The sequence below is a fragment of the Haemorhous mexicanus genome, chromosome 5 (assembly GCF_027477595.1).
Source record: "Haemorhous mexicanus isolate bHaeMex1 chromosome 5, bHaeMex1.pri, whole genome shotgun sequence".
NCBI classification, from domain to species: Eukaryota; Metazoa; Chordata; class Aves; order Passeriformes; family Fringillidae; genus Haemorhous; species Haemorhous mexicanus.
Genome location: NC_082345.1, coordinates 9,004,381 through 9,022,000, shown reverse-complemented (window position 1 = coordinate 9,022,000; position 17,620 = coordinate 9,004,381). Strand labels below are relative to the sequence as shown.

At 38.4% G+C, this 17,620-nt stretch overlaps 1 protein-coding gene across 2 annotated transcripts in view; it reads left to right on the top strand.

Annotated features, from left to right (window-relative positions):
* The window catches only part of LOC132327071 (potassium voltage-gated channel subfamily KQT member 1-like), a 387,557-nt gene that overhangs the window by 93,844 nt on the left and 276,093 nt on the right, over positions 1-17,620 (top strand). The window lies entirely within an intron of this gene.

Below are 17,620 nucleotides of genomic sequence, written 5' to 3'. Positions count from 1 at the left end.
AGTATTTCATATTTCTTTATTTGTGAAAGGCCAAATGTCTAAAAAACTGTGGAAAGATTTCAACATTTTCTTCCCAGTTTCTTTTTTGACTTATTCTTTCACCATTTTACACCCAAACAATGCCATAAAATGCTGCCTCAAAATCTCTGAGTCCTAAATAAGTCCTGTGCACATCTCATTTGTTGCTGCTGTTGTTTTTATGTTGCCTTTCAGCAGGTGGAATTTTGTCTGCTTCAGATATTTTCTCTTTACAACCTTCCACCTAATGTCCCTTTTCCCCATCCTTCTTGACATAAGTGAAGGGAAAGGGTGGGACAGCTCTCTGTCTCTTGGAAATACTTTGGCCTTCACAATTTCTAGTAGATAGACTATCAACAAATGCAATACTGGTTTAACACTTAATTAAACCCCCTGATTTTAGACAACAAAACATTCTGAGCTTTCTGGTAAACTTCAGAGTAATTGTTTATCATTATGAGAGTTAAAAATTACTCTTGGGCTGTAGTTTGTGCTGAATTTGTAGCATTATTTTGCTCTCCCATAACACTCAGCAATAAAAGCCTCTGCATAGCTGCAATTGCAATGTACCTTCAGTGTCTCTTACTCTGAATTAACTACAGATTAATGTATATGCCATGTTTTCATAATCATGTAGTAGCTTTTTTTGCCCTCAAACCATATTTCATAGAAGGTTTTTTGTGGGTTGGTCATTTCTTTGTTGTTGTTTTGGTTTGCTTTTTTTTTTTTTAAGTTTTAATTCCCTGTTAATAAACATTGGCAAATGGTCTGTCAATGGTCTTTCCCCATCAAATTTAAGGAAAAGTTGGCCTGAGTGTGCCACAGAATTTACTAATCAAATGTGCATAAATAAATAATTTTTTTTTTTTTAATTCATGGAATTCTGACCTAATAGATAATGTACAGATTTTGCTATCCATGTTTAGATGACTTCAGAGTAACATATATAAATAATTAACCCACAATTTTAACTGCGAGCAATTGCTTAAGCAATTGGAAAATATTCTAAGTAGCATTAGTTGCACCCAGGCATAAAGGTCTGGGTGTGTAACTTCCCTGCTAGGAAACCCAAGTAGGCAACTGTGGAGATGGCTCACTTTCCTTTTCCTCCCTTCTTTTCTTCTTATTCTGTGCTGGTGAGGAGCAGGATTCTTCTAAGCAGCTTCAAATTCCAGGTTGTTTGATTATGGAAGGTTGAACAAATTCAGGGTTTTACCAAGCTGATTTGGCTTTTGCTTCAGTGCTGTTCAGCAGAAGTTGTTCCCCTGCACAGGCATTGTTAGTGTGAAAATAAGAGACATCAGGGAAGTTGTGTTTTGTGTTTGCTTTGTTGAGGTTGTTTAATTTTTAGATGTTCCTGGGTCAGTGCTGCTTCTTGGATTCCCCATCTCTGTGTTACTGACTCTGTGTTCCTTTAGTTAAGCTGCAAATCTGGATGATTTGGCTAAAAGCTGAAATATTTAGTGCTAACCAGAGCTGATCCTCTGGAATCTCCTGGCTGGTTGGTTCCAGTCTGCTCTAAAAATGGGAGTCCTTGGAGAGTGAAGCAGGAATATGCAAAAGCCATTTTCCAACCCAAGCTATCCAGTGCTTCTGGGGGCCATGCTTTATGTGCTGCATTTGTTTTATAAATCCTCCTGCATCCTGGCAGGATTCCTGCATCCAAAAGTTAAACCTCAGAAAGCAACAAGAACAAGAAAAAAAGAAAAACCCCAAATAAAGTCAGAGCTGTACAAAGACTGATGAGCCAGGTGGACTCTGCTCAAAGTGTTCCTGCTTAATTAGAGAACAGGTAGGTCAAGAGACCACTTATCACAGATTGTCACTGTTTGATTTCCTCCAAGAAAACAGCCTCTTGTCCCAGTATTTAACACCACTGTTGGTAGGGCTCAGATTGATACCTGTGAGTAAGGATGGCCTAACTCTGCTTACATCTATGTGCATTCAGTCAACATTCCTAAAATCCCACTCTGAGGCAGGATATGGAAAGGAGTTCATTTCTATGGGGTACAACTATAGCCCTTGGGATGAAGAGACTTCCCAAGGCAGCTTCCTAAAGGGAAGGGTAAGTTCTTTGCTTAGGGTAACTCATACAATTCAAACATTGGGCAAAAATTGCCCCAAACTGCCCAGTTCAGCAGCATCTGCATTTTCAACGGTTTCTGTTGGTCCCATCAAAAAGTGACATCTCTCTAAGTCCTTGTCTTGTTTACATGGAGGCAAATTGTGTGCACTATTTTTGTCCAACAGCTTGCAATGCTTAAGAGGGGGCCAGTAAGGAAAATAATGTTTTTTCCACTCAGCTGTCCTTTGGCTCCTTTCAGGTTTTTGGTTTTTGGGGTTTTTTATTTTTATTTTTTTGGTCTTTTGTTTTTTTTTTTTTCTTTTTTTTTTTAATTTGACAGGAAACAAAACAGAAATATGATTTGGGTTTTTTTTCTGAGTACAGCAGCATTTCTCTTCGTTAAGCAGTTGGTCAGAATTTGTACAAACACACTGACTCTTTTACACAGAGCAATTTTCCTTATTGCTTAAGGTGCAAATCAGCTGGTTGTATTTGACCTCACTGACAGTAAGAAGAAACAAAAAGATATTAATGCTTGAATATAATTAAATAATTTTATAAGCTTGAAGTTTAATTAGTTAAAACCACTATGTAAAATGTCATGATATAATGGTATTTGTTGGGTTATCTCCTCAGAGTTCCCTGGGCTCTCCCAGAGAGTCTTTTCACAGATATACTCTAAGCAAATTGGAAATGACTCCAAACAAACCCTTGTCCAAACTCAGAAAACCTTGTGACTATTGGTTGTTTAGATCTTAAAAGTTTCTACCTGAAAATCTTCAGCTCTGTGCAGATGGTTTACAAACAGTCTAAAGGGGGATGTAGAGAAGTAAAATTCTTATTCACTGATTTTGTAAATCTGTTTACAGTTAGAAAAAACCATTTTTTAAAAAAAGTAGGCCTTTAAGAAAGGTTTGTCTTCTATACAATGAAGTCCCAGTCCACTCTTGAGACTGGAGATTTGCTCTTCCCCACTGCTCAGGGCCCATTAAGGTACACTGTTGGGTGTGCTTATAAAAGAAAACCACCTCTAGGTGTGAAAAAGAATTGGTGTCTCAAGGATTAGGCAGGTCCCTGCATAATTCACCTTGTGAGGGTGCACAGGGACCTTGAGCATTGCCAGAGCAGGGGGGCACCAGTGGAAGATGTGCTGGGGCTGCACTGCTCAGCTCTGCTCCCACTTCCCAGCACTGAGCCACTTCCAGGGGATCTTCCATGGTCCAAGCTGGGCTTCAGTCTTGATGCAATCAGGCAAGAGAAGTAGCCAAGTCCTCAAACGAGTCCTTTCCAGCAGCCTTTGGAGTCTGCATACTCTGCTGGGCTGATCCTTGCTTTCCTATGTTTGAGCACACCCAAGGAGCCTGTAAATATTAGAACGAATACAGGTGATGAGTCTGAACTCATGATTTCACTGTTCAGTGTGAGCAGGGTTGCTGTAGGGGTTGGTTTTGTCCTTTTCAACCATTCATATGCAGCAGGGTTGGAGAGGCAGGCTTTGATGTAGTCTGCATGCAGATCAAACCACATGCTTGACCCAGAGAATATTTGTTTGTCTGATGAGAGGAGGCTTTATTTTTTCAGATATCTGTCTGGGGGTTTTTTAGACACTGAAATCTTGATTTTTCTCTCATGTAGTGAACATATAGGTAAAATCCCAGCCTATGTATAAATTGTCATGGGTGTGAGTCAAGACCTATGTGGGGGATTATTTTGTAAACAAGCTTGAAAAATCAAAAGGTAAATTCCACTGGGGAAGTTAAAAAAATAATGTTTTTTTTTTTTTGCTTCAGTTTTCCTGAAACTGCAGTTGTGTCTGTGTGGTATCACTTTCCAAATCTAATTTCAAGTGTAATGCCATAGAGAATGCTCATGGACATTGTTCTGAAGTGATTTATCCTCTAAATCACGGCTGTCTTACTGCCTGCCTTCATCTGAGCCTAAAAGTATAAATGAACTCCAAGTCTTTGATCTGGAAGGTTCAAAACTCAAAGGAGATTTTCCAGGGCTTTGAAGTTGAGCTCTAGAGGGGACAATGCACTGTGCACTTATTCACTGGGGGAGTGCTGTCATCAAACAGCCAAGACTTCACCAGTGTAAATTCATTACAGTGTTTGATGTAGCATCATTACATTAGTATTCATTTTGGTTTAGACTCAGAAGACAGAAAAAAAAAAAAAAAAAAGCTTCTTTTACTGTTTGACTCTGTTTGTTAATTAAAATAATTTTTTTTACAGAGGTTTTTTTTTTAAGTGTCTCATGTTATCACCCTTTCCACTGTTAAGTAAACTTCTTAGAAACTGCTCAGAGAGATTCTTACTTCTTATTAGCAGCTTTCACTAAATGACAGCAGGCAAGGAAAAATTGATGTAGACTTTCAGTAGGGGTTGCAGGAGGTACAAAGTGCTTCATGGCTGAGCACACCTTCCCTGATAAATCAGCAGGCACCAAAGGTATCTCTGGATCTGAAAATATCAGAATATCAGAGTACGATAAAAAAATAAATGGCACTATGGGAGTGTTCCCAGATAACTTGGTAAATACATTTTGGTTATAACTTGGTAAATACATTTTGGTTATTCTGTAAAGAAAGAAAAAGTGTTTCAGTTTTTAATTTCTGCCCTTTCAGTTGAGCTGTGTGGCACCTCGTTGGTAAAGAACATTCAATTGAAATCACTCTCTCTTGTGGCCTGGACCAGATTAAAATAGAAGCTTTTGCAGATAAAAGGCTTGTAGGTTTATCTTTTCTGTTACCTGCTCCTGAAGAGCTGCAAACCCCTTTCTGTAATTTCATGGTCCTTTTGTTGGGAATGAGTATCTTGAGGCTGGGGACAATGGCATGCTGGGACTGGCTGTTTCAATAAAGACTGGATTATGATGAGGAGGATTTTCCCCCTCTCTGTCCTTGTCAGCTGGGATGATAACTAAACCAAGTCAGCTGGCACATTCATCTTGATATTTCAATTTACCCTGGCTTTGTCTCACTCCTTGACAGAAGTTAGCTGTTCTCCACCATTACCAGCTGGCAAGTACTCACTTCATGAAAATCATGGATTTTATTCTCAGTTCACCCAAAAATTAAAAAGTTTACCTGGGCTAATTTAGTGATTATGGAACAGATTCCTGGTTTTTTACATGCAATAGTTTCCTAGGCTTTTTTTATCCTTCCTTGCCAATTTTCTGCTTGCTCCCAGGTGCAGTAAAGTCTAATGGGTTAAGTGCAGTCCTTTAGTTCCTGCTGCATAAAGATCTGTATTGTAGCCATGATGTTCCTGCCTGGGCAGTGGACTCCATCCTTGGCTTGCTTCTGCTGCTCACCTTACTTGGAGCAGTGGGTTGTCAGCACTCAGCAGAACATAGATGTACTTTTGAGACTGTGGTGCATCTTTTTGCCATTTCAGGGACACATGAAAATCTAGGAGGAAGAATACAATTTCTATCTATAATATCTAATGTAATTTCTATTTCACTCCCTTAAAACAGCTTTGCTTACCTGTCCCACAGAGTGAGTGAATTTAAACCTTACTGGCCACTGCATTAGCTGTAACCTAATCTTACAATAACATAATCAGTGGACACAGATGTTAACAGATTAAAAAATCAGCTATTAATGAGTAGGTGCTTAAGCATGGTAATTCTTTAAAAATATGATATCATTACAGCAATTTCTGAGCATGCAAATGGATTTGTTTCCTATGTTAAACAGGAAGATGCATCCTAGCATCCTTTAGCCCACAAATCTGGACTAGATCTAGCCAGAGGTAGAAACCCAACATGCCCATAATAGCTGTCAGTTCCCCTGCAGAAAATGTCTTTACAAAGCTAATCCTTTTTTGCTTCCCTATGTGCTAAAGTAAATTCACTGTAGTGGGATGTAGAATACTTCTCCTAACAGCTTCATCACTGGAAGCGATTGAATTTTCAGTTTAACCTACTTGCAGCCTGAAGTTTAGCTGAATGTTTGGGAGAGCCCAAGGAAAGGTTTCCCCAGCATTTTTCAGGATGTTGATGCTGCTTAGAACCCTGGGTCAGATGCAGAACATTGGTGTAAACCTTTATGTTCCTTCAGAAATGCTACTTGTGGCATACTGTTTTATTTTAGCAGTGGTGAAGTCTGGGAAAGACCTGTCTGTGCTAATCACACACTGTGTGTCCCCAGCAGTGTTTGTCACTCTATTTTTACACAGCTGATGACAACTGAATGATAAGTGGTGTTTCATGCATAGAAATTTTATTTTGCTCCAGTTCTCCTGGCTCTCTCCAAGTTAAGCCATGTCTATGTACAATGTTTGTAGTAGATTTCATTTGCAATGCACCCAGAACTTTTAATCTAATACTAGTTTTGAGAAGCAGCAAAAAAATAGCTGTCAAAGCCCTGCCTCCTAGACCTGGTTCAACAACCAAAAAGGTGTAACTGTGTGGATAAACATCCAAGATATTATTATCACATGCTGCTATGTAATAGAATACTCTTTCTAAAGATTTTATTATCTGTCTTCTTTCTGTATGAGTGCTGGCTGGGAAGGAGGAATGCTTACAGAGGTATATTTTAGTCTCCCCAGGTTGTGAGTAAAAATTAAAACAGGGACTGGACCACTATGGTTTAAAGCTGAGGTACTGTATTCCTCTGGCAGTCATGAGGAAAACAAAGAAAATTTAAGAAAAAATAATTAAAAATAAAAAAGGCTTTTTTGTGTCATATCCCAGGAACCCAGTTGTTGATTTGGGGATGAATATGGTGATTTGGGAGCAAATTAGAGAAAATTTTAACTGTGCAGTTGGCTGATTATTGTGCTAAAGGTTGAGTTCTAAAGGCTAGAAAGACTTACAGCATTTCATTGAATGCAAAAGATAACCTTTAAGAGCACTGCTCATATTTTAAGAAGTAAACTGCCCAGCATTTTTTGCATAGCAGTGATTAATATTGTTTATTTTGCAGTAACACTCAGCTATCTCCTCCAATGATTAGGTGCCACTGCACTGAATGTTTCTTTTCCCCCAGCTCCCCAGGGACCTTTCCTGGGCAGGGCCTGCTGGTGGAGTTAATCACAGGGATGTTAAGTAGTGATTGGATTAATACTCTGGTTGAAACACAGAGAACAATTTCCAAACTCTGCCCTTATTTTTGTGCTTCAAGGTAAAAACCACCTCTACAGAGCTGTACTTGTAATTTCTATTAAATTTCAAAATCTGGTAACTGTGACCTCTGGACAAGCTAGCCTGGATGAGTTCCCTTTGCAGTCATTCTCACATTCAGCTTGCTGCTCCTTCTCTGTCAGTGAAATCAGGAAAGCTTGACCATTCCACTGCAAAAATATAAATAAATTGAAAGGCTGAGGAGATTCTTCTGTGCTAAGCTTGGCATTCCTTCATAAGTGTAAGTAATGATGGATGTTTCACTCCTTGCTCTAGTGATTCCCTACAGCTCCTGAATGAAAAAGGCTGAGTTTTTTAATTTACTAGTTACATTTGGAAGTCACTTTCCAACAAATGTGGAAATGTCTCCTTATGTAACTCATCAGCTTTTAGATATCAAGAGAAAACTTCTCACTAATTTACATGAAAAAAAAAATCCAGAAAAAAGCAAGTAAAAATATTAGTATTATAATAAAGGGTTTATTTTTCTAATCCTTTTCTGGCTCAGGGTTGCACACTTGGGCTCTTACATAGCAAAACAGCTCTTCCAGTTTCTGAATCAGCTCCTTGAGGAGGAAGTTGAAAACCACCAGGAAACTGGAAGTTTTTCTTTTGAGATGCTCTGTTTCCTCCCTCTTTCTCCTGTCTACTTCAGAGTAATAGAAGTTAGAACAAATGTTCAGTTAAAGAAAATACTTCTGAAACAAAGTAGAGCTTGAAATAGTTCTTGAGATCTCTTGTAATAGCTAATTCTATTACATTGTGTTTGATTGGAGGGTTGAACTCACACCATTTTATGATAAATCAAATGCCTTACATTTAGAGTAAGGAAATAAAAATTTTTTGTTTGTTTTAAGCTAAGACAGATGGAATAGTTTAAACATTTTTGTTGCTTTAATTACAGGATTTTAACGAAGAAAGTTGCAGGTGTCTGTGCTTTGAAAAGTGTAGTATAAACTTCAAACCAAAACATCATCACCACTTTTGATGAATTCTGTGACAGTGAAGCACACCTTAAAGATGTGCTATATATTTCACAGTGATAGTAAATATGTTCTTTAAATAGAAGTGTTCTGACTACCATGTGTAAGAGCACATTTCCATGGGAGCCCTGCTCACAGCTGCTTTTTGGTAAAACACCTTGTTAATATTAGAGCAGCAAATTCTCTAATCTCATCACAACCAAACTTGCCAAACACAGGTTCTTTTACCAAAAAAATAGAAATATCGATCAATTTGAAATGCCTTGGATATCTGCTACTATCACTTTAATTTTTATGATAGCATTTAAAAACCCCCTTGATTGCAGGTGTCAGTTTCTCTCATTAAAGTCAGTTTTCCCTCTCTGATCCAACCTAAGTTTAAAACCAAGAAATCAGCTTCCAAATGAGTACTGTTGTAATTTCGTTTTAGAGACACAGTAACAGGGAAATGCTGTCTACTACAAAGATACATCATTAGTTGATAAGGAATTATCTACAACAGCCTTAAAATGTTAAAACACTGACTAATAAGTTGTTAAATAATTGAAGCATTGTCCTCTTTGGAGTACTTTCAGTCCATTACATTTCATGTATAGTTAATTTATCCCATTCAGCCTATATTAAAATGTCAGTTTTACACTGAATTCTGAGGTCATGGTAGTGTGTGACCTTCTTGGGAAACAACAATGGAAGTGGTTCAGGATAAACAAGTGTGGAAAATGCTGTTCAGTGGATTTTAAGTTCTCTGTATTTTCAGTAGGTTTTATGAATGGATAGTGCTGTCCATTTGAAAGAGCTTTTATTAAGGCTGCAAGGCCACAGATTTGATATGGCATTCCTGGTGTTACATTGTTAGGCAATTGCTTGGCATTTCTGAGGAGCTGGAAAGTGTTTTTTGGGAAGTGTGAAAGGTTCCTTGGATGTTACTGTTGTGTTTGGATGTGAATCAGCAAAGCTCCTCGTCTCCCACCTGGAAGCTAAATGTAGAATTTGTAAGGCAAGGATGATACCAGTGTTTTGGTCAGCACCTTCTCCTGTGACTTAAAAAAACTCTCAAATATGTTGTAGAGAAAAAATGCAGCTCCTTTTCAAATCACCTACAGCAAATGCTGTGATGTGAGGGGAGGGAGAGGAGCGTGGGGCATCTGAAACTAAGAGCCATCGATCACCCTGCACTTCAGAGACCATTTTTTTGTTGGTTTGATTGTGGGATTTTTTGCCAATAAATCTGGTTCTGCAGTAAACCTGCTGTGGAGATGAGTTTAAAGTGCATGAAGAGCAAGACCTACAAATCTGCCTCTGTGCCACGGGGTCAAAGGGACCCTTCTCCTACAGGCAGAGCTGCAGAGGGCCCCCTAAACACAGGGGACATTAGATTGTCACATGGAGAGGGATGGCACAGCAGCTAAACCCTCTTCAGGCCTCCTCAAGGGAGCTGGGAAGGAACTCCTGGAGTGGAAAAGTGCCCCCTCTGAAAGCATGAGCATTCAACACCCTGCTCCATTTTCCAAAGCAGTATCTCAGGTTCTTTTCTCTGACCTGCAAAGTGATGTGGCTTGAAAAAGTTAATGAATTGAACTGGCCACAGCTCCTGGCCTGTGGAGACACCCACAGAGGTTTGGTCACATGAATCCAATTTAATTTTCAAGAACAAATTAATTGACAATAGGACTAGCAGATAGTAGAAATGTCTAATGAAAATTCAATGCAAAAAAAATCATAAACCTAGATATTGTCAAATATCCAAGTCACCTTGCAGTGGTCCAGTCTAAATGAGTGGTGTACTCTGTAGGCAGTGATTGAAATGCATCTGGTTTCATTTTAAGCATTCATTTTAATATTATCATTTACATGTAAATGATATTATTTATTATTATCATTTTATTGGTGATAATTTGTAGTCAATGCTCAAATTTTGAATTTTGTGAGTCATCACTTATTATTCATAAATTAAATGTTGTAACAAATGTGTGTATATATATTTTACATATATATATATATATATATATATATGTATATATGTACACACTTTCTTCCTCCCAATCAGTACCAGGCATATTTTGGATTAAATAGATAAAAACTGAAACTATTTAGGCAACAGCTAAACTAGTGATGCTCACAGCAAGAACCATCAGCAGTGAGGGTGTGTGTGTGAACCAACACGTGAAACACATCAGAGAAGAATGGCTTGTCACACTCCCAACAATCTTGTCTAAATGTGTTACACAGTAATAGATTTAATAATCCAAGTTATTAGTTCTGTAAGTACATGCTATGTAATAATGTCATTATTAACTGGGTGAAAATGTTTGATATTGCCAATGGATCTATTTTCTGAATTTTTCCCCTTTTTGGGCAGCTTTCTGTGTGAGCCACAATCAGGGTAGGAAGATTTAGCTGCAAGTGGGGGTACACTCCTGCCCCATATACCCATAAATTCAAAATCATCTCATGAAAATACTGTCATATCTGTTGCCATCATCATTTATGCTTTGTAGTGGAAGTAATTCCAATCAAAGTTCTGTGAATGAAGTGAAGAGGTTTCAGGAGGGATATGCTGCTTTCTTCTATATTGTGTAAGATACAAAAAACATGCACAGGAGGGAACAAAACTTAATAATCCCACATCAGGGAGACAGAATGTACCAATCAAAAAAGCTTTAAAATTGCCATCTGCTAAATCTTTCTCTCTAAAGGAACAAAATGCCCACAGCTTTATTTCTTCTATTAGTAGAAACAGATTTTAGAAGTGGAAAGCTGGTATAAACATGACAAATGTTATGAAATTGAAGCACAATATTATCAGACAAATCAATTTACATTCAATTCAGGAATTATAAACCAGTGATTCTTTCTGTGTTTTAAGGAGTTTTCTGTGTGCAGCAGTTCTCAAGCATCAAGTCTATTTTCAACTCCTAGCCCTGAATTCAAACAAATGGGAAAATCTGAGTTGAGGAGAAAACTCAGCAAAGAGAGGAAATGGCTTTTGATGAATTTACTGGCAGGTCTGTATATGTCATAGTGGGAAAGCAGAAAATATAAACAAGTCTTTTATTTGGTCTGAGCAGGTTTGGGAATACAATGTAGGCATTTGTTGGAAACAAACCCACAATGCAATGGAAAGTGAGATTTTAGTTGGTTCTGGGTTTGTTTTTTTTTTTAAAAAACCTTAACCCTTCTTAACCAGCTGGTTTTCATGCATGTGTTTCTAGATGAGTAGTACTCCAGAAATAAGAGATGACTGCCATTTTGCAAGTGCCTTAGCATTAAGATTTAATTCCCCTGTCACCTGATGATCTCTGTTAATTGAAAACACTGCTGTGTCATAGTTACACCACCTGTTGAGATCAGCTGAGGTGGAAGCCTGTGGGCTCTGTCCTTGTGACAGGGCTTGTGATGCTGGACTTTTGGGGTAAGACTGGGGGGGCATGTTCTGGTTTTAGTGGAAATTCTTCTTTCTTAACAGTCTGTTTTAATAAATACACCTTCAGATTATAGGGGTTTGGTTTTCCCTTTCCTTTTGTGTTTTTAAAGAAGCTGGGGCTTGTGGGTCTTTGTCCTGCTTAACACTTGTGTTTGAGAGCCAAATAGATGAGGTCAGGAGGGGAGGAGTGCAGGGGGCTACTGCAGGTTTGGAGAGCTGAAAGTTTGCTCAAAATGCAGTGATTTTGGGTGGTCTTCTCTGGCTGACACATGGGAATAAGCATTCGAAATGTGACTCATTTTCAAATCAGTAAAAGGGGAAAGAAGGTGGCTCCACTTTGTAAGTATTCTCCAGTTTTTCGTTTTCAAAAGCAGCAGACAAGATTTTAATTTGCAGCAGATTCCTCTTTATAAGAGCACCAGTCCAACACAATGTTCTGAGCTAAGGTTAAGCAGCTTGAAATAGTTAATTTTACAAAGCAGAGCAGTAATAACACTTTTCCCTGGCCTTTTCCAGGTTCTTCCTTCTCTTTCATCTGCTGAGTAATGCATAAGGCCCTCAGAGATTTACACCTATGTGGAATAGAATATTTTGATCATTTTCTATACACTCCCTTTTGTATTTTGAGAGTGAGTCTTTGTTTTTTTACCTGCTTTTAGATGCAGGAATATGTAAAGTTGAAACAATTTGAGTTATTGTGATTTAGTTATAGTTAGTTCTACTTAGAATATGAAAAATGTGGTGGTAATGAGATTATATAATCTGGAAAGTCATTGAATTTTGAATAAAAATCCCAAAACCCTTTGGGTTAAACTCTGATGTAGAAGAATACATTTATTTTCAACTAGACTCAATCTGGAATAATTATCTGCAATAAAAATGCTAAAGAGGAGTTTTCCAAAGGGTGGAAAGCCTACCCATCTTTCTCTATAGAAAGAGAAAAAAGTAGAACCCACTTTTGATTTGACAGATCAAAACATTCCTGCAGTAGGACCTGGTTTCAGGAAAGAAAAAAAGATGAATACTTAAAATCAGTCATGAGAAAACAGAATAGTGAGGAGTTGGGGAAGAGTGTGTTTTCCTTCTTGAAAATGTTTGAAATCTGTTTATGAGGAGGAAAAACTATTTCAAGGATTTGCACTCAAGTGACAGAGGTGTTTTTAAGTCAAATGGGCAAAAGCTAACTCAAAGATAGGGAAGTGAATCGATATTCTAGAAATGTCATGAATGCTGAAGCAGGTCACTCAGGGAGCACTAATCAAGGCTGGGAGCACATTACAAAGCAGTAGGAGTGAAATGAGATTACATTCAGTTCATAGTGGTCATACCAAAACCAACACTTGACACTTGCTGCAATTACTCATCTGTGCCACTTACAAATGCTTCTGATAGAACAGAATCACATAAATTTGGGGGTACAGAATGTATTTTCACAAAGGAGGCCTTTCTTGATGTTGTACTCATCTCCTAGGTTAAGTGTACCTTGAATACCTAACTTTAAATTCAGTCCAACAGCATTGTTGGAAGCTGGTTTCCAACAGAAAGTTCTGGGTTGATTCTCTCTCCCAGCTGGCAATCATATGGTGCAGGTCACCCCCCTACCACTCTTATTTTTTCTTCATTTTATTGCCACTAAGATTTTGCATTCTTACAATAGTTAGAGAGTTGCTATTTTCTTGGCTTCTCCTGCAAGCACTGTTTATTGTTTAGCCTTATCCTATCCCAAACCCCATCTCCAATAAAGAAGAAACATTTGCTTGAACTGCAGGAGTAAATAATGACATGCTGGAGGCAGAAAAAAAAAAAGTGAGTGAATGTGTGTCTGCCAGATCAGAGATCATCTGCACACAAATAATTCCTCTCAAGTTGTTGAGTGGGACGTTTGCTGTGCTTTAGTCCTTAAGAATGATTTTACTCTGCACCTCCTTAGGTGTGGAAAGTTGTGGTGGGGAGTAGCTGGTAGGAGTCAGGGAACAAAGCAAACACAGAACTTGGAATTCAGGATGTCAAGGGCTCAAAAGGACAAAGGAGTCCAGAACAGCCTTTTCCAAATGTGTGTGAATGACATTTCAATGTCATTCATTTTGATTTGCATACTTAGCTTTAACATTTCCACATTGCAGCAGAACCCTGAAGGTAGAGCTTGGACCCTTTGTTCAGACCCATTCTCCATTCCCCCTTTTGCAGGCAGGGATTGCTTGCAAATCAAGCATTCTACCAGAATTCTACCAGAGAATTTGACACTGAAAAGAAGTGAATGAGGTTTCAGGAGTTCACCTTCCCCTTGTAAGAGAGATGTTCAAGATTTCTTTTAAATTGTTCTTCTGTTCATTCTATGATTGGGCCAAACTTCAGGCACTGCAGAACTTCAGAGTCAGTCTGGATGCTTTCTTATGAGCTGGGAGTAATTTAGGCTTTCAAAATAAGCAGTCCTAAATCCTTTTAAAAAGCCAGTCTCTGTACATCCATGTAACTTGGCCAGTCTTTTTCTTTGGAAAACACGTTGCATTTGAGACACATGACTAAGGATTTCAGACTGCCTCACACTCTAAATGCACAAAAAGTGAGACTTAGGATGGTGCACTAAACTTTGATGTTTCCTGATATTTAAATTCTATGGTACAATTCTGTGTTTGCAAAAGAGAGAATGAACAAAGGGCTCTGAACAAAGTGTCTGAGCTCTACCTTCAAAGTTCAGCTGCAATGTGGAAATTTTAAAACAGAGTATGCAAATCAAAATTAATTCCCAAAGGTCAGGGCCATGGACTGCTCCTTCAGTTAAGGCTATTTTCATATTAGATAAATAATTGCAAATATGTGCTATTTAAGTCAAAATGACTGAGAATTAAGTTCACTGGTGGTGTAGAAAATGTCAAATTGGGGTTTTTCCACTCAGGAAATTGGGATTTGAGTCAGCTCTCAACTGTAGCAATTTGATGCTAAATTAATTTGTGGCACAGTTAGATCACATACCAATCTATGAATGTAGCCATCATGCCAGCTGGATCAAAGGGGGACCTGTGTCTAGAGAGAAAATTGATGGTTTACTTTTTCCTGCTATATCTGTTTAAATTTTAAGTTGTTTATTTTTCTTTGAAAAGAATAAATTGAATTTTCATTTTAAGCTGATTCAAATAGGCATCCAAGCTTTTACCAACTCACATGCTAGGCTGATGCACATTAAACATTTGTAACTCTGAATTTGAACTTGCAAAGAACAACTTAAGTGGTTTTAGTTTAACTTTTGCATTTTAAGTATGTTCCAGGTTTTTAAATTTCATTCAATTCACTTTTCCTAAAACAATGCACTGTGTAAGGTGAAGGTTCCTGGTAATGTGGGTGATTTGAAGTTTAAACTCATTTCTAATACCAATGCCCTCAGTTTTGAACTCTGTTTTCCCCTAGCATTTATAATACACAAAATGCTGACTAATACAACTGATTTTGGGGAGAGATGTTGTGAATAAATAAACCCCCATTTCCTTCAGCTTGATTAGGTTTTTTTTTTACATTACTTGTATTTTTTTTGTCTGTGTCCTGGACCAGCAGTGAACCATCTGCAGTTTGACTGGAGTAGTCTGTGATTTGCTGCCTTGCAAAAAAAAAAAAAAAAAAGAAAAAACCCCAAAAATCTGGTCTCACAAAACAAAAGATATATATATCCATATATATTGGTTCAAGAATGTGCTGTGATTTCATCTTTGCTGTCATCAAAAGGAAAGGTCTTTGTGGCCAGCTGAGTGCACGTGACAGCTGTGTCATTAAAATGGAAAAACCCTGGAGCAAAGGGGAAGATGTTTGAAAAGTGGAACTCCATGGCCAAGTACTAGTTATGAACACTTTGTGCAGGGATTCTTTGTGCTGTTTGTGGAGATAGAGATTTCCAGCTTTAGGAATGAAGCTGTCTGCTAGAATTCAGATTTTGCTATTAGAGGTGCCTATTACTGTAGCTTTCATGCTACAGTAATAGTTTTTATTTTTAAGCATGATATCATGGCACTACTGAACTGTGGGATTGCCTTTCATACCCCTACTCCTTTAATTAGAAAAATTTGCTTCCTGGGCATTCAGTGTTTTATTTGAGCATGGAATGCAGAAATTTATTTCCACAGTTGCAGTTATTTCGCAGTTGTACATTTGGCCTCTTTTAAAAAGTGAGAGGCCTCTTATACTTTCTTAAATTTTTAATTCTGAAACGTTTTGACTCTGTTGTAAATGGGCAAAGGAATGCAGAGCAGTTATGCTATGTCAGTATGTGACTGCTCAAACATTTGTCATTCTTAAAAGTTCTTGTTTTTATTGAGAATACTTCAGAAAAGGCTTCCAGCAGATAAGTATGCATTCATTTGTGAGACCATATATGTGGAGACAGGGTGACCTCTTTAAAATACTAGTACTAGCAGAGGAATAATAAATTACCTATTTATTTTATCTCCTGGAAAAATAAATCCATCATTTTCTTGTGTATGCTCTAGGCCTTTGCTGAGTAAAAAGTGCAGTGCAAATCCCATCCAAATTTCTGCCATCAGTTCTGTACATTACATTGCATTTCTTTCATTACATTTCCATCAGGTCTGAAATAACTCCACCAGGTCTTCACATGAGTTCTTTGAAATTCAGGCCACTTCCCTGTAGTGTTGTGTATGACATCAGTTTAATTGAGACAACCAAGTTAGAAATGCATGGCAGTGATAACAAATCCATTGTCCCTCCCTGTCAGTGCTAATTAGTTCTAGGGGTGGAAAAAAACTTTCATTCAAAGCAGAACTGCCCTGTTCCAAAAGCAGCAGGGAACAAATAGGGATCAGCATCTAGAAAAGTGAGTCAGGACTTTGTCCCAAGGGCCTCTCTCCTGGTGCCCAGTGTGCCCAGAGCAGCAATGTTGTGTGTGGCTTTTACATCAGTGAGGGCAAAGAGCTCTCAGAGTTGGAAACTCTTCCAAGGAAGAGCTCAACTCTCCAGGAAAAGAGCCAGTGGTTTGCTTTCAACAAGGGAAAATGGAACCTTCTCCTGATTTAGCTCCACCTTGACACCATCTCCTGTGGCACAGATGAGCTGGGGAGATGTGACTGGGAGAAGAAGGGTTCTGCTGTGGGTCTGCCAAAGTGCTGGGAAATCATCCTTTGAGAGTAGGGTGCCTTGGGTAGGGCAGGTTGAGTTAAGATGGAATTATCCTGGAAAATAAGGAAAATTGTTGGGGAAAAAAAATAGAAAATTGTTAGCAAGAAGCTTCCCTAGGCTCAAAAGCAGGAATGATAAATTGTGTGAGTAGAAGGTGGGAGACTGGAGCAGCTTTACAGAAAAAATACAGATGTTATTTCAGAACCAACACAGAGGATTAGGCAGCACTTTCTTTTCTCAAGAGAGCAAATTCCACCTTGGGATGTATAAGCAGGAATGCAACGTTCAGGACACACAAAGTAATCCCACCAAACCTCAGAGGGAGCACTGTGTCCAGTTTGGGGTAACAGTGTTTAAAGAGAAAAAAAGGCTCAAACTGAGAGCAGTGCAGATGATCAGCAAGCTGGACCATTGGACCTGTGAGGAACCTGTTCTCCTGCCTGGGGAATGAAAGTGTGACAATGTGACAATGACTGTGAGGGTTTGAGAATTCACACAGAACTTGTGTCAGGAGGTAGGAACTGGTGTAACCTGGACACCATATACATTTATACACCACTTCCCTGACAGACAAGATTTAAAATTGGGCATTTGCTATAGCAACATGGATTTAGGAGAAATCTCCTGAAAGCTTTCTGTCTCCAGGAGATGCTCTCAGAAGGTCTTTGAGAGGGGGCTGAGTCACCTTTAAATCAGAAATGCTATTTGTGTAAAGTCTTCTGTCTTAGGAAAGGGGGAGTTTCTGAAGCCCTGACCAGGTAGAGGGTGGGACAACACTACTACAAAACAAATACTGTTAATTGGGATTGCAGCTGTCTTTTTGCACACAATTTTGAAATGTAAAGGGATTTTTTTCCTGCTTTTTATCAGATACCT